The 25,579-nt window shown below is 47.0% G+C and overlaps 1 long non-coding RNA gene across 1 annotated transcript; it reads right to left on the reverse strand.

The window, feature by feature from the left end:
• Positions 1-13,925: 13,925 nt before the first annotated feature.
• On the reverse strand, positions 13,926-25,079 carry LOC125169563 (uncharacterized). Its single transcript, XR_007153726.1, has 3 exons — positions 24,992-25,079; positions 22,282-22,350; positions 13,926-13,983 (listed from the first exon to the last, which is right to left on the reverse strand). It is a non-coding gene; the product is annotated as an uncharacterized LOC125169563 (long non-coding RNA).
• Between the last annotated feature and the right edge of the window lie 500 nt (positions 25,080-25,579).

Here is a 25,579-nt window from a genome sequence, read left to right on the forward strand (position 1 = left end):
TTATTTTCTCACAGATCTGGAGACCAGAAACCTGAGATGAGGGTCCCAGCATGGCTGGTGTCTGGTGAGATGTCTCTTGTTGGCTTGTGGACAGCTGCCTTCTGGTGCCTCTTCTCTGTGCAAAGACAGATCCCTGGAACTTCTCCCTCTTCTTATGAGGACACTAATCCCACCAAGTCAAGCCCACACCCTGTGACATCATTGAACCTTAATCACCTCTCGAGGAAAGCCCTATCCCTACATACAGTCACAGGGCGGGGTTAGGACTTCACCATATGAATTGGGGGTGGGGGGCTGCTACTCAGTCCACAGCACCAAGTAACAGATATTTATTGATAATGGATTACATATTTTACCCCACGCTCACTAATAGAGAGGCTGTGGTCTCTGCTGTCTGTGAGTCTCCAATCCATTCTTACGGCTATGAAACAGCCTCGACGAGAGTTGAAATTTGGTAGATTCAAGAGCTTCCCCTGAGGAAAGAGAACACAGAGTGATGTCTACACCGCAAAGTTTCTACCGCACCTCCCAGAATGGAGAGCCGCAACTTGAAATTAAATACGTCAGGGAAGTCCTCAGTCTCTGATCAAAGGCAACTAATGAGGTGGATATGAAGAAGAGCTCATGAAATATGGCAGAAGAAGAGGGGGAAATACAGTGAAGATTCTGGAAAATACCAGTGTGCAAACAGGAAACCGATGCTGGGGACCTGAGGCTTGCCAGAATAGCCCCATATCCGGGAACGGAAGTAATAACAACTCCATGTAAATGGTACATGTGTTTCCTCCGAAACACTCAAAAGTGTTTTTAAAATATTTGATATCATTTCATTGTACCACTGAGGTAGAAAATAAATACGTATCTTTGGCTTTGAACAAAAAATTTCAGGCGATGATAGATACATACAGGGATTCACAATCGTGGATTCATTTAGCAAATGTTTTGTGGAATACCTGGTTTGCGTAAGATAGCATCAGATCGTGGAGTAAGTAACAACCACTAGAACGTAGAATCCACCTGGAAAACGTAGGTCTTCGAGCTGGAAGGAAAGAAGAACTTATCACGTTGGGAAAGGGTCACTGTGTTGGCAGCTGTGGAGAACCGCGGCCTGCCCACGCTCCATGCCGCTGAGGTTCCCAGAAGGTTCCGCAGGACTCTTCCCATAGAGCGCCCCGAGTGGCCCCCACCACCAGAGCCATTGGAGTAGAGTCAACATTTGCCCCTTGCACCGCTCTGTGTTATCGCCTTCAATGGTTCCATTGGCCGCAAGCAGCCATATTATATTATATTATATTATATTATATTATATTATATTAAGAATGTCCATAGCTATGCCTCTACAACATTATTTTAATATCTCCAAAATAAGGAATTTTTCCAATCATCAGAAACTTTGGGTCTACAGCTTACAGATCTGAGGACTTCTCAAGTCCTCGACAACTGTGTGAACCAACTTCTTATTAGAGAGATAGATGATAGATACACAGATGGATAGGATAGGTAGGTAGGAGATAGAAAGGTAGATAGACAGATAGGTAGGTAGGTAGGTAGGTACATATGTATGTATGTACGTAGTTTGATATATATAGACGTTCATCTCCTATCGGCTCTGTTTCTCTGGAGAACCCACGGGAACACAGCGCGCACGCCTACTTCTTGCTGAGGCCCTAACTGGATAACGCCCAAGCGGACGCTGCCCGTAAACTTGACTTCGGGCAAGCACTGCACGTCTACACCCAAGTATTGGGTGTGCCTCGTAATGGCAGATACTGCTGCTAGCACGTATAAGACAAGGATTACCCAGCAGAGGCGGGGAAAGAGGGCGTGGGACCTGGGGAGAAGTTTTTCCTACAGAACCCTCTAGCAGCATTTTCTCCCATCTGACGGGCTTCCCTGGAGCGTCATCCTGGAAAACATTCTATTTGAGGTTCCCTTCGGCACAGGAGGTGACAGCTGGTAATGATGACGGTGACCCTTGTCGTTATTACGAAGCCATTTATTCTACTATGATTATTTTATCTTCTCCATCCAGAACTATGCTGTGTCCTTTTTGAGCACTTACTTCAGGTAATTCTCGTCGGGGTTCTGTGAGGTTGACGGTATGGTTCCCATTTTGTAAATGAGGACATGGAGGTTCGGGGAGGGTCAGGGAACCCCCCCAGGGGGGCGACAGAGTCAATGGGAGTCGGAGCCACGTCTGCTTGACTCTTCCCCTCTGCCCCCCCTAATGTTCCAGACTGAGGGGCATAAGTCTGCAGCAGAGATCAGCCAAGGTGTTCTGGAAACTGCCGGAGAATAAATATTCTAGACTTGGCGGGCCAGACAGTTGTAGGTGTTCAGCTCTGCGCTGTAGCCCGAGACAGTACAGAAGCGAACGAGCATGGCTCTGTTCCAATAAAGCTTTATTGATAAAAACAGACGGAAGGCCAGAATTGGCCCTGGGGTCGCGGTTAGTCCATCCCCGTCTGTGGAAACAACAGATGGGAGAAACGGTTTCAGAAATTGGAAGAACGTAGCAACGGCAAATTAAAGACCCCGTCGCTCACCTCCGAATCTTGCAAATCTAGCCAGGGGTGTCAGGTGAACCTATTAACAAAGAAAGAAAAAAAGGCCCAGAGACTCAGAGTGAAAACGTAGAAAACTGTAATGCAAGTTATACGTTTCTAGGAGCAAAAATTAGCCGGGCACGATTAAATTAGCCAAAGCGTCTGAGACAAAGTAGGCGTAGAGCTGGGTTGCAGGCAGGGTAGAGGGCCAGTAGGAGCAGAGAGGAACTGAGGTCCCGAGACTTAGGTTTCTGAAATTTGCATGAAAGCGAAGGACTAAAGACACCGGAGCAGCACCACACCACTACAGCAAAGGCGTTTCTGTGCTTTAAAACAAAGCACACCGTGAGTCGAATTCCATGCCCCCTCCCAAAGAGGGCCTGTTAAAATAAATGTCATCTGCTCAGACTAGCAGATGGAGAAGTCTGAATTATTGATACCCCAATGAAAGTTTTCGTTCGGAATGTTCCGCGGGTTAATGCAATAACCCGCCCCTCTCCCCCCTGTCTCTCCCCTGCTGTTCCGTCTCAGCTGCAGGGTCAGCTCTGAAATGTAAGCCAGGACACGGTTTTATCTGGGGCTTTTCTCTCTCTCTCTCTCTCTCTCTCTCTCTCTTTCTCTCTCTCTCTCTCTCGACCTAACCCCGGGCTCTGCCGCGTCATCATAAGCCAGGACCCGAGAGCCTGGATAATCGACTGGCAAAACAGAGAGCAGGCTCAGTGTCATTTTCCTGCAGAGTAATTTTCCCATGGAAATTGGACGCCGTTGCACGATGGGGACTTAGTTCTCTGCTTGAAGCACCGGAGACTTCACCGGCTCCACATCCCCAGCTCCACGCTGTCCCCGTCCCCAGCTCCAAGATGACCAGGTTGGGAGATCCAGACTCCGCTCTCAGCGAAAGGGGCCAAACAGGTGCCAACAATCACTGTCGGGGAAAGAGCACAATCCCCCCCCCCCCAAGAAGAAAAAATGATTCGTTGAGCAATCGAGGCCATGGGGCAGAAATGGTCTGTCTCCTTGGGTTTACTGGGTCTCCTCTAATGTTCAAACCGCTTCCGTGTTCCCTAACCTTGGCCCCGAGGGCTAGTTGAGGTATTCGCCTTGTGTTCACTTCTTGCTCTCAAATCACATTGACTTTGGGGGTCGAACCTTACGTTAGAGTCTTAGCTTAGTCTGCTCAACGGCCGTGTATCTAACAGTACCGAAACTGAATTGCCAGACCATCGTCCCAGAATCCGAGCAACCATTTCTCTCTGGGAGCCACCATGATGGCTGTCGCTTTATTCAGGCCGTGTGGCCGGGACACCTGAACGTGGAGAGCTCTGTTCATTGTGGGTAGCTGCTGGCCACGTGTGGTTTCCAAGCATCCGAAACGTGACAGACGAGCAAAGGTGTGCTTGAGTGAAATCCACACCAGATAGAATGTCGTAGAAGGTTCCTGTCTCATTCATGATTTTTGTATCAGTTACATGTTGAAAAGATAATATTTAGGGTACGCTGGTTGACATCAAATATTTATATGGGGCGCCTGGGTGGCTCAGTCGGTGAAGCGTCTGACTTCGGCTCAGGACATGATCTCGTGGCTCGTGGGTTCAAGTCCCGTGTCAGGCTCTGCGTTGACAGCCCAGAGCCTGCTTGGGATTCTCTCCCTCCCTCTCTCTCTGCCTCTCCCCTGCTCACGCTTGCTTTCTCTCTCTCAAAATAAAAAAATAAACGCTTTTTAAAAAAAATCCATTTGGGGCGCCTGGGTGGCACAGTCGGTTGGGCGTCCGACTTCAGCCAGGTCACGATCTCGCGGTCCGTGAGTTCGAGCCCCGCGTCGGGCTCTGGGCTGATGGCTCGGAGCCTGGAGCCTGTTTCCGATTCTGTGTCTCCCTCTCTCTCTGCCCCTCCCCTGTTCATGCTCTGTCTCTCTCTGTCCCAAAAATAAATAAACGTTGAAAAAAAAAATTTTTTTTTTTAAAAATCCATTTAAAAAATATTTATGTGAAGTTCACCTGTTTCCTTTAACTTTTAAACTAAATGTGGCTCCCGAAAAACTCAAGATTACCTCTGTGACTCCTGCGCTATTTCTATTGGTTGGTGCTGACCCGGAGTTACAGAATCGATGAGCACGTGGCCAAGAGAGCGGGCTTTGACGTGGAGAATCTTGCCACACGTCAAGAATGTGTTCTGAGGGAGACATTCTTCACGGAAAGCGAGGAGATCTCACAGGCTATCATCAAAATTGTCTTCCTTTCTGTCTTTGGTAAAAATGGAATTATTTCTTCAAGGGAGTTGTAGAACATGGTCTGTCACTTATTTAAGATACTTAGGCTATCGCTTTGAAACTAGATCTCGACCATAATTCTTCCACACTTAAAAGTACCACAAATAAAATGTTATCACAGTTAAACTTAAAAAAAAAAAAATCAAAGAATTTTTTTAGGACAGGGATTCTCACAATGGGGTGGGATGAGCTGGGACCTTCCGGAACAAGACAGGCTGTCCCAGGGATCCTTTCTTCCACGTCATTGATGGGATTGTTTTATAGCCCTCGGGTGTGACAAGTTGAACAAAAGGTTAGGGATAAGTATTCGGGTTCAATTCACTAAGCACTACCAAGGGTCTCTGTCACCGCTCTTAAGTTCATTGCTGGGCAGGGCCATCCTCATGGACATACACCCGTGCATTGGCATGGGGCCCATGCGGAAGGGCCCCCTGCTTGGTTTGCTGATCTGTTGTCGCTGTCCTGGTGTTCTTACTAACGTTGTCTTTGAACTGGCGTTCTGTAAATGAGGCCTGAGGGGACAACGGAGCGTGCACGTGAGCAGAAAATAGTCGCCCGCTGGGCACGTCCACCATCCAGTCATCCATTGACCTGTAGCGTTCAGGGGGCCCCCAGAGCACAGAATACCTGCTGATCCATAATTTGTAGGGTTCGGTGGGACGCAAAGTGAGGGCAAAGCCACTGTGTCACATCTGGGACCGAGTAAACAGAGATGCTGACTGCCCCCGAGAGGCCATCCCTCCTGTGTGAAAAAGAACTTGGCCCCTAACACAGAAGGAAAACTGTGAAAAACAGAGCAACGGAAGAACCCCATCGTCTCCTTCCCTACTCATGTCGGGCCCACGGGTGACGCCACAGAAGGGAGGGACGGACAGGCTCCCAGACGTCCTTTTCCTTCCCCGCTTTGCCACCCATCCGAGGCTACGGGCGGATCGTGCCCATGGACCATGGGCATAGCGAGAAGCGCAATAAAAGCAGTCGAGTCAGTCAGGGGCCGCAAGCCTCGCAGGAACACAACTGCATCAGAACAAGGCGGGTTTAACCCCCGTCACGGCGAGGAATTCGCATCGGCCGTGGGAATCCCGGGCAGCCTTAGTAAGAGGGTGTCAGGCCCCGTTACAGGACTGGGGCTCTGGTTGGGTGACTTGGGGGAGCATCTAAGGAATGAGGCTTGTTCTAGATCGGATGTGGTCACAAAGCAGGGGCAGTTCCGTGAGCGGGTCTCCTAATAAATCTTTTTCATCAGAAGGGCCAGGTCGAGTGAGGCTACGGCTGTCATAGGCAAAGACGTAGCGTCGCTCATTCAGCAAGTATTTTGTGGGCCGCGCGGGGACCCGGTCTCCGGACACGTTCCGTGAGATTGTTCAGCCGACAGGAGAACGCAGGGCTTAAGCCTAAGTGTCCGATCCGTTTGCAAGAACACGGAGGCCGAAGCTGTGAGCGTCAAATCCGGTTCCCCGACGTCAAGGACTGCCTTTCTCCCCCCTCATACTGTTTTGTCAAGAAGAAAAAAAAAAAAAAAAGACCCACATGAATGTATAAGCTATGAAATATGAACTGCGTAGCCTTCCTGAGGCTGCACGTGAATTAAACGCACTGATATTTGCATTCAAACTGGCATGCGCAATATGACGATGAACACCGACGCTCATAATTTAAATTTTTAATTTTTCTTTACTTAGATCAACATTAAAGAGCAAATTAAAAACCAAATCATGAGAAGTGGAGAGAGAGAGAGAGAGAGAGAGAGGCCGTGGAGGGAAAGAAACAGCTTTACGTTTTAGTGCCTCTAATGACCCTTTCTTCTGCTTTTTGAACAAGGGGCCCTGCGTTTTCATTTTGCACTGGGTCCCACGCATCATGTGGCTGGCTCTGTTCCAAGTTACCTCTTTCTTTTAACCCTTGACAGGGCCCTAAAGAGAAAGCCTTAAATCTCCTGATTTTCTTTTGTCCTTTAGAGATCCCTAGCTGCTGCGGCGCCCCGGGCGGCTCAGTCAGTTGAGCGTCAGACTCGTGGTTTCGGCTCCGGTCATGATCTCACGGTTCATGGGTTGGATTCCGTCGGGCTCTGTGCGTGGCAGCATGGAGCCTGCCTGGGATTCTGTCTCCTGCTCTCCTCTGCCCCTCCCCCGCTGATGATCTCGCTCTCTAAAAAATAAATAATAAACATTTTAAAAAGAGGGAGAGAGAGAGAGAGACTGCTAGCTGCTAGAGTTCCCCTAAGTCACGCAGTGTCAAATCCCTGTGTCCCTTTGTAGGCAGCACTTTGGTTGGTTTCAGAGAGTCAGCTGGCCCTCTCTCCTCTCTCCACATCCTAGTCTCTAAGCCCTTCCTTCCATGGGCTGGGAGCAGACGCAAGAAAGCCGTGGAGGGAGTGTCCTCCCCCCGCCCCCCACCTGAGTATTCCGTATCTGAGTCTGATTTCCATGGGTCTCCGTTGGCCAGACAGTCGCCTGCCTGTGCTTTTTTGTGTAGGGATTGCTCATTTCTTTTTCCCAGGCCAATATCCAAGTTTCTACTCACTCCTCTGGTCAATATCGTATTTCTAAACAATTTTCCAGTGCTTATCTCCGGTTGCCCTAAGAGCCCTCTAGTCACAACCTCTGATTACGTTGGTCTTTGATACAGATTTAGAGTGAATCTGTTTCTTCAAAAGGCCTTTCCCTATCCCTTACACAAAACGCAGCTCTGCAAAATAATTTAGAGAAAGATATTTGAACAGAGATTTCAAGGGACCTCATGCCACACCAGATGAGACCAAACAGATAACGTGCAATGGAAAATTGAGAGCTTTGGACGCACCCCCCCCCCCCTTTCTTTTTCCCAACAAAAATGACGCGGAAAACAAAGGGAAATGGAAAATTAAATTTCCTTACAACTTACGGCCCATTGACAAGTCCAAGAGACAGCCTCGTGACATTCCTCCAGGAAGGCCCAGTTGTCTTAATGTTAACGCTTTGCTGGAGGAAAAACAAAGCATCAAGTGGTACAGATCACGTCCTGTGGGACGTGAGTCTCCATCAGTCTGCAAGCGTCTTAATGATTCAGAAGAAAAAAGCAATCTCCGGAAACCTATAGACTCAATTTCCTGGAGCCTTCACGTCACCCTCCCCTCCATGAGATAGAAAATCTTATGTCATCAGTCACTCGTCACAACCCCAGTGCAGCTCTTTCTGCCCACGGGTCCTGTCCCCACGCTTTAATGTAACACATTTTTGCAAGGAAGACCTCTCGAGAATTCTTTCTCGACCTTCAGCTCCGAACCCCACCACTCCAAACCACATCAGAAAGACCCACCACGGGCCGCCTGGGTGGGTCAGTCGGTTGAGCGTCCGACTTCGGCTCAGGTCATGATCTCACGGTCTGTGAGTTCGAGCCCCGTGTCGGGCTCTGAGCTGACAGCTCAGAGCCTGGAGCCTGTTTCGGATTCTGTGCCTCCCTCTCTCTGCCCCTCCCCCGCTCATGCTCTGTCTGTCTCTGTCAAAACTAAATAAACATTAAAAAAAAATTTTGTTTTTTAAAAAGACCCACCACTCTTACAGTTAAGTATTTGATGGCCTTTGCTCCATGCACAAAGTGTCAGCGGAAGACTGGATAAGGCCTTGCCTAATGTTGTTTCCTGTACCTGAAAATAGCTCTGACCCGTCCTTACGGGTCAGTTTAATTAACACATGAAACATCAGGCACTTAATACAAAATCAGAAACCATAATTTCTCCGTCTAGACAATGAGCCTCGGGCGTGTACCGGCTCAGAGGGGTGATTGTGGGGTCCGGCACAGAGTAGGTTCAGCGTCCCGGGTCCGTGATTCTCACTTCCTCAGGCCCTATGTGGAACTGGGGCTTCCAGAACGCACTGTCCTGGGTGATTACATATTTCACAGTCAACAAGGTCAAGCTTTCTCTAAAATGTGCTTGGGGTCCCACCGTTTCTTTTTTATATTAGCTTTTAGTTATTGAGATATGTGTCTATGGTAGACACCTACTGGTGTAACGGAATCACAATTACCTCCCTCTTCCTCAATCCCTTTTTGGCGTATCATCTTTGAAAGTCTTCAACATGTACACACACACACACACACACTCATGAGATCAAATGCACACACCCACAAATAGCATCGCTTTTAACAAAGCGTGCACATGTATTGTGTTCGCTCCTTCGACTGCTGTCTCCGGGAGAGGAGAGAACACTAAAGAATTAGTGGGTGCTCTCCATGGAGGAAAGCACTGGCGGGGATGCTGTCTGCGGCATCCTCTCCCCCTAAGAGCCCAGAAGATGTCGTTAGCAGCAAGTGTTAGTGTGACATCTCCCCACCACGGGTCTCGTTTCCATCGGTCACAGCCATGTTTCATACTACGATATCCAGGAAGATCAAAGCAGCCGTTGCGGATTCGACGGCAGCTATCATAGGAGCGAGAAGAGAGGAGAGGAGGGAGAACAGGAGGAGTGATTATGGCTCATTTCATCTGTCATCGTACAGAAAAAAAAAACCTAGACAATTTGCTTTTGGGTTTTGTTGTTGTTGTTGTTGTGTTATTGGTTTGTGTTTTATTTGTTGTGTTTTTGGTTTTTTTACTCATTGGAGTCATTGACTCGAGTCATTGACATTCGCCACCCATTCAGCCAGGGACCTTTTCCTGGGTCCTGATCCCCAAGGAGAAAGCCGGAGTCATCTCCCGGCCAGCTGTGCCTATCAAAAACCCTCCCCGGGGAGGGCAACGCCCTCTAAACAAAAAACAAAGGGTTCTTTCTGTTCCTTTAAACATAATAGAAAGGATTTGGCATCATCAAAAATGAAAGACTACCCTACAGAGGGGGAGAAAAAAGAATCCCTTCTAAAGGCCATTAAATGCAAATTGCCCTCCTTGTTGCCAGTGAAAGGTCTCACTTAACACCTAAATTTGCCAACAGGCTTAGCTGGAGCCTCTCCCAGAATCCAGACTTCTTCATTGTTCCCCTGTTTGTTCAAACACCAGGCGAGTCTGGAGCCACTGATTAGCATAATCCCATCAGAGGTGGTGGCTGCTTTGCTCTGGCTAGAGGGAGTGAGTTGGGTTTGTCCCAGCCGGTACCCGAAACACTGGGACCCCGATGACTTCCAGCATCGCCACCTTCACATCCACTCGCGGGCTCTGATGTCAGATCCTTCTTGGACGCCGCTCCCTGGGGACTCATCGAGAAGAAACAACACGGTGTCCCAGGCATTTCTCTGATCCATCAGAGGCTCTGTGTTACTCCAGGGATGGCAGGGGGTGGCGGGCAGAGAGCAGCATGGAGCCTCAGGGCTTTCACTTGCCTGTTTCTAAGGGTTGGGCACTAATTTCAGTTCAAAGTAAGATTCGGACTCTGAAAGAGCTGGTGGCTGCCCCGTCCCCACAGAAGCAATAAAAGCCACTGCTGCCCCGGCCTCTAGTTCCAAGAGGGCAGACACGGCCCCGGGCATGCCACGTCTATGCTGTCATCTCGGTGTCACGGGGATGCACGCACGCGACACAAGCTGAGCGAATGACTGACAACAGTCCTGGCGTGATTTATTTTTGAGACAGAGACGGAGCATGAACGGGGGAGGGGGCAGAGAGGGAGGGAGACACAGAAGCCGAAGCGGGCTCCAGGCTCCGAGCTGTCAGCAGAGAGCCCGACGCGGGGCTCGAAGCCACGAACTGCGAGATCGTGACCTGAGCCCAAGTCGGACGCTTAACTGACTGAGCCCCCCAGGCGCCCCTGTGTCTGTCCATCCTTGATTTGGGCCCCGCTGTTCGAATTTCATCCTGCTTCCAGCGGTAGTTCAGATGGGCCCTTGGAATCCATTTTTTGTCTCACGCCTTTATGTGATATATACAGGGAATCTAATGTCTGAAGAGGTAAAGTTACTTATTTGGGGAAACACGCTACTCCGTTTTTACAGTATTTTACGTTGCGGATCTTTATAAATTGGTTGTCTGTGAAAGCATCGGCCCCGCCATGGACTCTAGCTTGTCTCTAACACCCAGAACATCTGAGTGGCCAGGATGCAAGTCTCCCTCCCTGTGTTGGCTAGCAGAGACTTGATATACTGTGGTTCCCTCGAATCTTAGATACCAGTTGATTGTAAGACCTGCATATAAGTACTTTATTCGGTACTAAGAAGAAAAGTACTGCATACACAGAAGTTTCTAAAAATTTCTTCACATTCAGGAAATGATGCTTTTATATGGCTTCTTAACTCTGTCATCGACAGGCCATCATGACAGCATCATGGGTGCCATTAAAAGCATCCACGAGGGGTGTTTGGGTGGCTCAGTCGGTTAAGCATCCAACTCGATATCTTGATTTCAGGCCAGGTCATGATCTCGAGGTTTGTGGGATTGAGCCCCGTGGTCGCCCCGCACTGTCAGCACGGAGCCTGCTTGGGATTCTCTCTCTCCCTCTCTCTGCCCCTCCCCTGCTCAAGCTCTCTCCCTCTCTCCCAAAATAAAGAAAGAAACTCTGAAAAAGAAATAAAAACGAAAAGCAACAATGACACAGTTTTTGTTTAAAGACAAAACAAAACAAAACAAAACAGTCCTGCCACTATTGTCTGGGCATTTTTTTCGGACGACGCGCTAGCTTGGAAGGTGTTGAAAGGGCGGGCCTACGCCAGCCGACTCCATCTTGTTCTGTGTCCTTCACCTTGACCACACCTCCTCCCCTTGAGTAAACCCTCCCTCACCTGCCTAACAGGACTCGGACCCTTCCCCAGGACCCTTCCCCAGCCAATCGGCTGAGGCCATAGCCATTACCTCACCAACTGCCCCCAGGCCCCAATAAAACCTTTGTCTTTTGGAAACTCGTTCTCTTTCCCTGGTATCTCACCGCTGCGTCGGTGCAGGTAGGGGATTGAGCCCGAGCTAGCTCGAATAAAGGCTCTTTGCTTTTGCATCGGACTCGGCTCCCTAGTGGTCTTTGGGGATCACGAATTCTGGGCATAACAGTGTAACAGGTGGCCCCTGGCATCGTCTCGGGCAGGGATGGGAGTCCTGTTCTCTCTGCACATAGGGGCCTTCCTTTAGATTCCCAAGCACATGCCTGCTGTTTCGGGAGAACATAAGGAATCGCAGCCTTCCCTGTAGCGACAAATAATTGTTTGCCTGATACCAAATGTGTGCCTCCTTCTGTCTTTCTCTGCACCGGATAGCTTCTCGTCTTCATGCCAAATCATAGTGTCGTCTCGGAGACATTCTAAGCACCCATGACACCATTAAACACAAATGGTTGCTGCAATTCACAGAACGGGGTGGAAGTGGCCGAGATAAGGAGAGGTGTGAACGGGCTGGCGTGAGTAGCAGTGGAGGTGGCGTCCCTGGGACCCGCTGCCCGGTCCCGCCGCCACTGAAGGCCCAGGCCGTGTAAGTTGCAGCCTGCTTTCTGCCACATTAAGTGGGGGGTGGGGGGGGTGCACACCTTAGAAGTTGTAAAACACAGAAATAGCCCTAGCCTCAATCTGGGTTTCTCCTTGGGAGGTTCCTTGCTCCAGCTCCCGAGGCTGGGATTTGACATTCCACGCAAAACTTAAAAAAAGAAAAACAAGGGACCGAAAACATCTCCCCCCCAAAAAAGTAATCAAGGCAGGTGTTTAAAAAGACCCCCATAAGCCAATACCAGCATTTCTCAATGCAAGTCTAATCCACACTCGACTGAGGAATTTTAAAAGAAAAGAAACAAACAGAAAATGCTAACCCCACACGCGTCGAGTGTGAACTTCACCCAGGCCGCAGGTGGTTTTGGAAAGCTCTCTGCGAGGTGCCAGCAGGCAGGCTGGAAAGGAAACCACGGATAGCGACATAAGGAATCTCTTAGATTTGCAGAAAGCCAAATTCCTAGTGCATCTTACACACAACAGAGAGAGCATATATCATCCTTGGAACCGTCTGGATGCGGCAGCAGGTGGGGCTAGGGCTTACTTCATTTGGACATCCCTGGTGAGGGTACCCTTCCTCCTCTCCTTTCTTTCGTCTTTTTTTTTTTTTCTTCTTTTCTGTCCCTCTTTTCAAAGCCAGGATGGCAATCTTGCTGCACGGATCTATTTTAGTCCAGCTACACACTGAGCTTTGAAACCTTTCAAACTGTGCTAACCCATGAATGCCCTATCATGCATAGAAAACAGACTTTCCAAGATTCTCTGAACTCAGATCCTGGCTGCAGATGTTGGGGCGTCCTCCGGCTCCTCCCTCCCCTGGGCTAATCACTTCTGCTCTGCCTCCTCTCTGCTCCTTGGAGATGTCTCCCCAGCCTCGCCTGGCTCTGGAGGCTGGGGACTCCGACAGCTAGCCACTCCCCCCCACCCCGGGATTCTGCGGGGTTCCACGTCTCCGCCCAACGCTTGTTAGCTGCAGACAACACACGGCAGATCCGAAGGGGGGTACCTGAGCTCAGCATGAGGGACCACAGCTCTGGGAAATCCTTATCACGTAGTCTTCTAGCACTTTCTGGGGTATATTACCTCCCACGGTCCCAGTACTGGCGTTTGTCCATCAGCACTCTTGGGGTCCTCCATCAGGAAAGAAGAGGTCTTTTTTTGGGGGGGTTGTTTGTTTTTAAAGGAGATCTTTTTATGAAGATCCCTCAGCCTCCTTATCCCCACCGTTTGCACATCTCCCTTTTGTTCCCGTTTTTTGATTAGTTGATGTTTTCAGACTTACGAGCCCTGCAGCATCAGGAGAGAGAAAGCAACCTGATTTGGAGAATTTCAGCCGGAGAAGCAAGCTCCTACCTAGAAATTGGGGGAATTGTTTCAAATTCATTCTCCAGGTGCCATCAATATATTTGCAAGGAAAAGAGGCGATAGCGTGCTCATTTTTCAAACTTCCTTTGAGCTTTTCACGGAGGAGAGGCCGTTGGTGTCTCTGCATATTTTATGCAAATTTTGAGAGTATCATTTAGATAATGATCTGTTTCAGAGAATTAAACAATCACACACTTGAAGGTGATTCATTTCTGCACCTCTTCATGAGATCTTTAATCAGTGGTGAGTTTTTCTTTTTTCTTAATGGACTCAGGAGCACATTTTTCTTAGTGTAACTTTCTTTTCATAAGATGAGGAGACTAGACGTTGCCCTACCTATCACAAACAGAAAAAAGAGAAATCTATTACCCGAAAGCTGTTCTCCCTTCTCTGCTTCATACTTGGATGACTTCTCTTAACAAGCCATGGCTTTCAGTAGACGATAGTTCATGTGAAGGAAACACAGGGAGATACAGTTTGTCATGAATTTTCAGCAATCTATGAATTATATATAACGTTCTTTAAGTTAAAGTCATGTTAGACCATATGCTGCTATCACAGATAGTGCAATATGTAGCTACTATCCGAGATCGAGCACATTGCTTAACCTCTTTAAGCCTCAGTTTCCCCATTTATGAAAGGAGATCTTTATAGTATCTACCTCATAGGGTTTTGCGGAGATTAAAATGAAAATAAAGTATGAGGCTCATTGCTGGGCATTCAGTTAAGCAGACAATAGATGGTAGTCAGATGTTGTTATTACTACATTTTATCCTCCCTCCCAGAAAGCTAGAAGTAAGAACAAAGTACAAACAGCAGGCTTTCCCCCACTCTCACAGTTTACCTTCTCAACTTTTGCCTGGGATCCCAAACAGAGACACAGAATTCACAGCGCGCAATTACCCTTTGAATCTGGATGTATTTCTGAAGTCAGGGAGGAAAATTCCTCTCCCCTCAAGGTCCTATTCTAGTTGGACTAAGAATCGAATTGACACGAGACAGATTCAAGGAGAAAATCCAATCGAACAGCATCTCTACTGGGAACCCACACAGATGTGGACATTCCCAAGACAGTCGGGCACGAAGAAGGATATACGTCATTCTGAACGAAGGAGAAGGGAGTAGGGGTCTGGCACTTTAAAGAGAAAAAAATGCAATTCAGGGGAAAATGAAAAAGAGTCAATGGTCGGTAAACGAATGTTTGCTGGGTCACGCAGAAACCACGGGGCAAAGAGACCTTGATCCAAGTGGCCTTGCTAGGCTCCTCTCTGTCCAGCATACCTGCTTCCTATCATCATGCAGCTATCTGTGATGGTAGCTCTCTTCCTGGAGCGGGTCCTCTGTCTAAATTCCTTTCAGGCAGTTGAGCGAAAGGTGAAGAGCTTTTCCTGAATCTGCTGGGTCTTGATGGCTTTTAACTCAAAATAACTCTTTATACCAAATGGTCCATCTTGGGGCGGCCGGACCTTGGCCCTAGGCGGTCTACAAACCGATTTAATGGGGTAACCGGAGGTTTCCAGAGACTTGGGAGGCTTCCCTTCTGTGAGCTCACTGGCCCCCTCTTCCACATCTCAATCTCTAGAACTCTCCAATAGCCATGCACTTTACCTCCTCCTAGTGCTTTTTGGTTTTTAAGCATTATTATTTGACACGTCCACCTTAAAACATCCCAGCGGTATGTCTGTGTTGACCAAGAAAGAATTTATGGAACATTTCAGCCAACAGGCACTTTTTTTTCGGCAATTAGAATTGTGCTTCCGAAGACACACACTCAGGTAGAAGTCGGACTCATGTCCTGAGGAAGACGAAGGGTGGGGGAAGGGTTATGTAGGCGAAAAGCTATGAGTGCAGCTGTCCTCTATGTCACACAGGGATTGACACTGAATTGACTGGAATTGGTTGGGGTAATACACAAATGAGGAACTGAAACTCGCCCAGTCTCCTGGGCTCCTTTCAAAGGTAAAGGAGGCCGTTGAGTCAGGTGTCATGATGAAGACAGAGTTAAGCCCAGGCTGAGGGTTTGCAGCTGGCTGGAAGTTTTTTGAAAAAGTTCACAGTTTCTCTGATGACGATGTTCATAAACCCCCCCCCCCCTTCCCTTACGGCCTCCTGACACTTATTTTAAAAAGAGACACTCTTGGGGTACCTGGGGGGCTCAGTCGGTGAACCGTCCGACTTCGGCTCAGGTCATGATCTCACGGTCCGTGGGTTCGAGCCCCGTGTCGGGCTCTGTGCTGACAGCTCAGAGCCTGGAGCCTGTTTCAGATTCTGTGTCTCCCTCTCGCTGACCCTCCCCTGTTCATGCTCTGTCTCTCTCTGTCTCAAAAATAAATAAATAAATAAATAAATAACGTTAAAAAAAATTAAAAAAAAAAAAAGAATCGTTTCTGCCATTCTTTCTCTGGCACCTGCCATTATCCCCGTAACAAGGTCAAAACCGACTTATTAGTTCCAAGGAGGCAGACACACAGCTAAGAATCCCTAGATTTTTTTTTTATCTTGAAGTTATTGTGTGTTGCTATGGGGATACAGCCCCCCTGCAATATCCTTTTTGCTGTCCGGCGTTAGCAAAAAAAATAAAATAAAATCGGCACGTCTTCCAATGCTGGACTTGGGCCTTGAGTTCGTTCCAGCCTCTTCCGGGTTCTTACCTGGAGACATCGCCCTGCTGGCAAATGTAGACCCGCTTTGGTGTTTCGCCTGCTCTTTTCCTGGTTGACATTTCTTGAAACTGACAAGCCGGGAGGTAACAGAAGACCAGGGAAGCAAGTCTTGGAATGTCTGAATCAGAGAGCGGAGTTAATAAATTCACTCAGAGGAGAACTCCCTCGTAACCAAGAGCTTCTATTTGAGGTCGAGCCAACTCTGTGTTCTCCTGAACAGTTAACAGCGTGACAGGGAGGAGTACCCTTTCTCTGTAGGAAATGAGTGGGGCTTCCAGTGGCCTAATGCGTCCCCACGCGATGACATCTGTGTTCCTATTTAAAACTCAAGGGTACACCACCTTTTTTTATCTGAGCTGTTAGCTTTTAAAAAATACTTAAAAACCAATCAGCAACTAAATTGCATCTGAAGAGCTGTTTCAATTATAGAATGGAGGCAGTTCTGCAGCAAAGTATTTAAGAGCTGCAAAAATTAATGTGCATTTTAATGCTGATTTTCAGAGTATAATACACTTTGTAATTCATTTAAATGTATTCTGGGTGCTCCATTCTAGCTTCGGGCCCAGCAGTAGTCCTTGAGACATCATAAAACTACATTTTAAAAGTTTTTTTTTTTTAATAGAAAAGTATTTAAAAATCTAAGAAAGATAAACTGAGTGAAAACATAATTGGTCAGCATCTGAATACAGATGGGTTCTCTTCCTTGAATAACACCACTTAAAAGCACTCCCGCGGAATGATTTCTACCCCAACCTGTGGTGTGGGTCATAGCACATAAAAACCTTATCTAATTGCCTTTTCTCTTCTTGCCACATTTCGGACACAGCCTCTAAACTTTCTAAGAGCCGCGTTATTCATCGGAAGCTACTGACGTGGCAGATAAATCCAGTAGAATTAGTGCCTCCACGGATGGCGTGTTTTAAAACCGAGTTAATCAAACATAAACGTTCCGCCCAGAGCAATGGCAAGCAGTACATATGTCGACAGCCCAAAGGAAGGGAAGTCAGCAAAGCAAACAGCTGCTTTTGCTCAGCAGTTTCCAACACCGAGCTTTAATGGATGTGCAGGGGGAGGTGGGAACCACCAGCAGGGAAAAGAGGTGCGAGGTGGGCATGCCAGCCTGGGTCACCTTTCTTCTGCAGGCTTCCACAAGAAATCAGGGGAAGGACGAATTGCAACCAGAGGACATTAACGATGGGAGAACCCCGGGCGTCACCTCCTTCACGCGCTTCACCCTTTCGCACGGCAAATGGGCCAACGTCGTCAAAGGGAATGACCACAGATTCATGGAAAGAACTGCTCACTGCCCACAACCCAGGTTTCCAGCCTTCCTACCAGCCCACGGTGGGCTCGGAAGCTATACTGCTGTGCTTTGTGCCGTCGCCATCTTGAGACGAAACGCACTCGTACTTCCTGGTGACTTCCGGTGTGGTAATGGGATGATTTCAGGCTTCAGTGGGCCCCACATCCAGCCTTCTTTGTGTTTCACTTGCTGGAGCTGCATTGTAATCAGTGAGTGATGCCAGTCTCTGCCTTCCACCGACTCCTCCTTCCGGAAGCTTGTTCCTCTCCGTCCCTGAAGTCAGCATGGCTGCAAATTGAGCCAACCGTGCACCCAACAGAAGCTCCTTCCCCAGCCCACCCGGTGGGCCTCCCTCTTGGGAACAGTGGTGATGTTCTGGGTCCTGGGCAAAGGTAAGAGAAAAGGCCATTCATTTGTTTGACAAGCGTTTACTGAGCACTTACTGTTAGTACGTATTTAGGGTTAGAAGGAAATGAGTGACAGGCTAGCCGCAGCTTCACGCATCAAAGAGGGTACAGTCCAATGGATTGGAAATATCTGGAGGCTCCATGTTGCTTCCCTAACAACAAAGATGCCTCCGGCTTTAGAAGAGTGGTTCCAGGGTTTAGCTGAACTCAAAAGCTGCAGTTGGCACCGGCGTTCGGAATATGGTCTGAACGTCCCGTGGGGACCACCTGGCCCAGATCTCTAAAAGGAGGAAAACAATAGCGGAGGGACCTAAAGAAATCTCAGGCTAACTCACAGCTGGGCTCACAGGCTGCTGTGGGACTCTGGTTTTCTGAACCCCGGATTACATTTAGTCATCTCTGCTGGGTAACTGGAGGCTGTACAGTTTGCACGCTGAGCCGTTACGCCACCGGAGCCCTCGTCCTGAGCCCCAGAGGGCCTCTTTCCCCACACAAACCTAATATTGAGGTTCTGACACAGCCACGGTGCTCCCTGGCCACGAGACCCCCATCTCTAGGGGGGTCTTCCTCTTTCTCTGAGGAAGCCATTGGGTCTGCTTCCGAGATGGACACAGTGGTGACTTTCATGTAAATACCCACTGCTATTCCTGACGGAGCTGGGAAACAGAGAGAGCTATTTATAAGCGTTCTGGTGGCAGTTGCCACAACGGGGAGGTGAGGCTGGTTTCGGATTCATGCCTTCTTCTAGCCAGCTGTCCCCTGCCATTTTACACATGCCGGCATGACATTTCCCTCCAGCCAATTTAGTCCTGAAAAGTTTTGTTTCTTTTCACACGTGAATGATAAGAAAGTCTTTGACTTGAATCATCCCTCGCCCCTCCTGAAACTGTAATTTCGCGGGCTCCATCTAATTCGTGCACGAGTGTCTCACTAAGCTATGGGGAGAGGATGCAAACGCTCTTTATGAAGGCTTGTACGGCTTACTCCACGGAGCGTCTTCTGTGGGGTTGGGTGGGAGAATTTAATTAAGAATTTAGGAATAACTGGAATCTGGGTGACTCTTTTTTAAAGTGAGCGTTCCTTTGCCACATTTTTGAGAGCTAAAAATACAGCCAAAGGATGTACTTGGAGCTGGTTGAAAGCAGATTGGAAACCAGACAAGGGAAGGTGAATCCAATCATCTACATGTCTCAAGCCAGCCGCGTACCCAACAACATGAAACAGAAAGTCACCGGGAAATAAAAACCTGAATAATGGAATGGACGGACTGACGCATGTGGGCAAAAGGTAGACACATTCCGCATCCCCCAGAAACTCCAACTGTCATAAATCATAAGAAGTCTTCAAGATTCTCTGGAGATTCAAGGCAGCTGGAGCTGGCCTCATGAGTGCCAGCCACCCCCCCGCTCACCAGTCCATTCCTGTGTGACTCTGTACATGTCCCTGTTCACACTGCCTGGTGGTGGCGGGGTGGGAGGGGGGGACTTTGAGGAAGTGAAATCATACATCTTGAAACGGGCTGAGGAGATAAAAATGAAAGATATTCTAACTGTGGCATCCTTTCACTTATCTGAAATAAACCTGCCATCCACACAGCAGAAGTAATATTTTAATTTCAGACCTGAAAGTGAGAGAGACGGGGGACCAGGGTACAAAGAGTGTGTCCCAGAGTAACACGCGCCCCACATCCCCGCCTTTCTCAAGGGTGCTCAACCGATCCTCACTGCATAAATCAGCAAATGGATTAATGGATGAGCCCTGAGGAGGGGGATAAGAAGAGTGTTGAGAACTTTTCTGAAAGTGGAAGAACTTAAATAGGACTCAGTAATACCCAAGATGGCAGGGACAAATTTCTTCATTAAAGTGCTAAGAAGCCCCAGATGGCTCTCACGTTTTCTTTGTATTCTTAGTTATTGAGATGGAGTTAGAGGCAAATGAAGAGGACACCTGCCAGAAAATGCGAAAAGCCCAGAAGATTCACAAAAAATCATCATGAAGCTCTGTGGCACCTCCAAAAACACACTGAAAACTTACCTCTTTTAAATGGCAAAGGATTTCAAGGACACAGAAAAACACAGAGAATGAAATCCATTAAAGGTAACATTTAAACAAAGCCTCAAGGATAGGAGTGAAGCTCTTGTTTTCTGTACTTAATCCTTACAACTCTCCCTTTCGAGAAATAACCACTTTTAGGAAATCGAGGTTAATCATCCTAGGAATTTCTTAAAAAACGGACCCTACTTGCCGACGTATGGGTCCATCAGTTTCACATTGTTCTGCATCTTTCTTAGCCTTTTAATAAACCCTGCCATACACCATACATATCTTTCTCTAACTTGCTTTTCAAACTTGTGTTTGGGGGATTTATCCCACGTTATTTCTGTAGCTCAAGGTAATTTATTTTATTTTTTTTATATAAAATTTTTTCTAACGTTTATTTATTATTGAGAGACAGAGAGAGATACAGCACGAGCAGGGGAGGGGCAGAGAGAGAGGGAGACACAGACTCCAAAGCAGGCTCCAGGCTCCCAGCTGTCAGCACAGAACCTGACACGGGGCTCGAACCCACAGACTGTGAGATCATGACCTGAGCCGAAGTCGGACGCTCAACCGACTGAGCCACCCAGGCGCCCCAGTCGAGGGTATTTTTCTATTCTAGTGATAGAAGAGAAGGAAAATAAACAAAGTTGTAGATTACAAAATATTGGGTCGTGATACAAAATGTAAGGAACGTGAAATAGAGTAATCCTGTAGAGTCTGGATCCGGGGAAGAGTGTCCCATGGAGGTGACACTGAAGCTAAGGCAAGGAACGGAGAGGTCACTGCGTGAAGACTGACACGAAAGGGCATGCCTCCCAGAGGCCTGGGTGGACGACCGGAGGAGGCTCAGCACACTGAGAAGGGAAGTTGGGGTGTGGGCGGCCTGCTCCCCACAACCACAAGGCTGGGGCAGGAGCACCGGTGAAGAAATCGTACATCAAGCAAACTTTGAAAGAATATATGTTCTACATTTCTACTTTAACAACCCGGGGAAGCAAAAATAAGATAAACACAGAGAGGGAGGCAAACCTTAGAGACTCTTAAATCCTGAGAACAAACTGAGGGCTGCTGGTCGGTAGGTGGGTGGGGGGATGGGCTAAATGGGGGCTGGGCATTGAGGAGGGTGCTTGTTGGGATGAGCACTGGGTGTCCTATGTAAGTGGTGAATCACTAAGTTGTACTCCTGAAACCAATACTACACTACCTGTTAACTAACTTAGATTTAAATTAAAAGCAAAGAAAAGCAAAGCAAAGCAAAGCAAAGAGTAAAATAAAATAAAATAAAACAAAATAAGACAGAATAAAATAAAATAAATCAGAGTAAAGCTATGGTCTCTATCTGAGACAAAGTCATCAAAATACCAGTGGCAACTGAATTTAATTAATTATTATTACACATGCGTTGCTGCACCGATGACCCTTGGATGGGCAATAATATAAAGAACATAAATAATTTATAAATGACTTTTTCTTCATTCCATCAGACTTGTTTTGTTGGCTTTATTTCAGTGAAATCACTTCTGAATCATTAAAATCTGTATTTACATAATTTGCCTTGCAGCAATGATCTAATGGATTAAAAATAAAATATATTTTCACTTAAGGTATATACAATTTAAACACATTTTCATTACAAACATAAAGTAAAATGTAAGAAAAACTGACAAATTAACCTTTCCAAAAGTTCATTCTCCTTCTAAAGTGATTAATTATAAATCAGCATCAATATATTTATTCCAGAAAACAAAAAAAGAAAACATATTTATTGAAAATTATTTGTTACGATGAAATTTTAAAATTTCATCTTTAGGAAATTTAAATAAATCTTGCAAAACATTTTTACAAAAATAAAATTATTTGCAGTTCAAGACTTGGATGTACACCTAGTTGCTAAGGTATGAATTTGTATCCCTTTTCATGTGACATCTAGACCTACATTGTTTTTATTTCTTATTTACTTTTTTAAAGTTTTACTTATTTTGAGAGAGAGGGAGAGAGAGCACAAGCAGGGAGAGAGGCACAGGGAGGGAGGGAGAGAAAATAAGAGAGAGAGAGAGAGAGAGAGAGAGAGAGAGAGAGAGAGAGAGAGAATCCCAAGCAGGCTCCATGCTGAGATGGGGCTCGATCCCATGACCCTGCTGATCATGACCTGAGCCGAATCAAGAGTCAGACGCTTTACTGACGGAGCCACCCAGGTGCTTCTAGACCTACATTGCTTTTAAATATATGGTTTATTATTTTATCATTATTCATGTATGGTGAGACCATCAGATCGGGAGACAATGGCCATTGAGAGATGACTCGATATACTCACAAATTCCAAGAGAAGGGGCGATCACGTCACACGGGGCCATACAGGGCGGCACCAGGGTCGGTCAGGATCCTGAGGGAGGAGGGGAAAATGTGAGCCACAGCCTTTATTTTGGTTTCCACGAGGCAGGGTAAGTTCTCCTGGAATAAAATACGATTTAACAACAACAAAAAGCCAAGTGAAATAAAAAATGAAAGCTCAACTTGCTTATTTATAACCTGAGTAGAGCAAGTAAGGTTGCTGTGAGAAAAAAAAAAAATTATAATTAAGTGAAAAAAAAAATCTGATCAGGCATCAAAACCTTTTCAGATTTATAAAAACACCTACAGACAACAGCAGTGTATGAGACAGAAGCTGGTGTTTACAAACGTAAGTGTAACCAGAAACAATTTGCTCAGAATGCTTACAAGGCTGAGACCTTGTAGAACAAGTCGCTAGAAATTAGATAGTTCGTGGTGTTTCCTCTCATAACTGATGAGAACACAGAAAGCTGTATTTCTTCATGCTTTCGGTTAGAATTTTGAAATGGCCAAAGTGTGATAAAAACTTTTGGACATAGCGTATCATGCCTGTGATATCAGGACATGACGTATTATATGTATTGAGATCAGTGTTGAAATGTGGAAAAGGTTAATGTGCACTGGTCCAAATTAGTAAGCTGGAGTGCAGACAGACCCAGATTCTGGAATGTTCACAGTCAACGCTGGACTTGCCTAGTACTTAGATCCAAGATGGTAACAGTTTGCAAGGGCATTGCATTTAGACATTTGTTAGTTAACTCATTCATCCGCAGAGAACTAAAACTTTAAAAATGCAACAATGCAGGGCACTGGGATGGCTCAGAAGGTTAAGCGTCTGACTTCGGCTCAGGTCATGATCTCACAGTTCGTGAGTTCGAGCCCTGTGTTGGGCCCTGTGCTGAGCATTCAGAGCCTGGAGCCTGCTTCAGAATCTGTGTCTCCCTCTCTCTCTGTCCCTCCCCCGCTCACGCTTTTTCTCTCTCACTCTCCCAAAAATAAATAAACATTTAAAAAAATTTTTTTTAAATGCAACAACATGAACACTGTCTGCCTATAGGCCTAATGTCACAGACACTTCATATTTATTGGACTCCACGTGGCAGCGGGCCATAACATGGAGCTCAGAGGGGTTGGCTTTGTCCTGGTGACTTTTATTAATTGGTGGAAAAAATAAAGACGCCGATGCAATCCAAAGAAAAATGTCACCACATTTCAACAGCAAACAGCGAAGACAGATTTAGCCTTTAGGGACCACTGACCGGTCCCTAAAACCTCAGACTCTCCAAAGCTGCTCGCGTGTGTAACTTCGTAAGGAGTGATAGATCCCAGTTTCCTTCCCCGAAATCCAACTACTGAAACGAAAGTGAGACATTTCCAAAATTAGACATTTGAAGACTGAACAGCAAAAAAAATAATAATTCTCAGTTTTAAACTTTACGAAACGACTGTTTGATTCACGCTCTGGCGTAACACTCGAAGTTTGGCTAAAAGCTGCCCATGGACCCCCGTGGCCGGACGCAAAAAGAGCAAAACATCACAAATATCTCGAGAGTAGCTACTTTCACCAAAAACAAAAAACAAAAAACAAAAACAAAAACAAAAAAAAAACAACCAATCACTGCACGGGAATCTCTCCACATGGAGAATGCCTACATTTGGGAACAGCTGGTTTTCATTATGAAACCAAATAAAACTAAATGTCACTCCCTGTAAAAGGGCTTCAGGTTGAGCACAGAACGCAAGACTTGACATGGTCACCTAAGCACACACGCACAGGCACACACACAAAAACAACCAAGCTGTCAGGTTTCTCTGCCCTCCCCCAAAGCGTAAGGGAGGGCGACATAAAAATACAGGATGAAATATGAATTTTAAAGTGTACTGACAGATTACTTCGCAGAATCTTTCTTTCGATGTTTCAATTTCGGGTTGATAACGCGATCTCTACGTATCACGCATAATTCGAGCGCGACCTTACAACAACACATCTGGAAAACCAGGGCAAGACTGAGGATATTTCTGGCAGCCGATTTTTCTTACACCCAATCCGTCTCGCTGGTTTATTTTTACCTCCCGGGCCCTGTAGACACCTAAGGGTGCGACCTCGGCACTAGCTTGCGTTTCCCGCGGACAGAAGCTCTGGGAGCGAATTGCTCCGCCAGCCTCCTCCGTTTGTTCGTCTATGCGTCATCGACGATGTCACGACTATTTCTTTCCGCACCTGCGATCCACCTGGCCCTGTAGCGACCGCTGTAGGTACAAAGTGCAGACAATTCTTGCCTCTGGGACTTCAGACTCCAGTTAGAGCCGGAGCTAAGTTCACTAAATGTTGGAATTGCATTGACGGGCCGCCTTCGTCCTACCCTGGCAGAGCGAGTCCTGGGTTACCTGATCTATGGAACCCCGAGACGTCAGCCGTGATGTAGAAGGTAATATAACAGCGCATAAAATGCATCCCCAAGAGAAAACTTACTCCTGTCTGCAGGGTTTGATTTGCGAAAGCATCTGGCGCAAAGAGAAGCATCAAGGTTTGCGCGCAGGGCGACTAAAATTTAAGTCCCTGAAGCTAATTGGTAAATTAGCAGACAGCCTCATTCACCTGAGCCCCCCCTTCCCAGGCCTTTGCTATTTTGCTGCGGAGAGTAAGCTTCTCCCAGGAGACACAACTGGAACATACAGACGTCTGAACAAACCTGGCTTTGTCTTCGCTGACGTGCGAATTTGTTTCTGTCTTTGTTACCGCGTTTGAAACCCAATGCTTCTCGTCCTGGCAAGTTCAGCCCCACGCGGTTAATCCAGTGGGCGGAGGTACGTGTTCCCCACACAGAAACTTTTCCTTAGGTTAATTGTCTCCTAAGACACGGCTGGGCTGATGTCACAGGACGAGGAACCGAGGCCCCCCGGCTGAGCTGCGGGCCCTGTGCTAGATTTAAAGGCACAGGAGAGAATTCCAGATGGCCTACAGGGCTTTGAGGTGGAGAAGGCACATCTGGAAGATAAATGTGGGCAATCTCACAGACCCGTTTTAAGAAATATTCAATTTCTTATCTTTAATTAACAAAGAGGTAGATGCTTTCATTTTCCGCAACTCTCACGGTATTTGAGAAAATCATGCTTCTTCCGCTATGTTAATCGATGTAGCCTGGCTGCGTTCTCACACAGTTCAATGCTATTTTAATAGCATTTGATTGAGTGCCCATTGTATGCCAGGTCCTGTAGACAGGCCATCCCGGAGGCAGGAGAGCACCTAAAAAGGTTTTCCATCAAAGACAGAACGAAGA

The sequence above is a fragment of the Prionailurus viverrinus genome, chromosome B4, assembly GCF_022837055.1.
Source record: "Prionailurus viverrinus isolate Anna chromosome B4, UM_Priviv_1.0, whole genome shotgun sequence".
NCBI classification, from domain to species: Eukaryota; Metazoa; Chordata; class Mammalia; order Carnivora; family Felidae; genus Prionailurus; species Prionailurus viverrinus.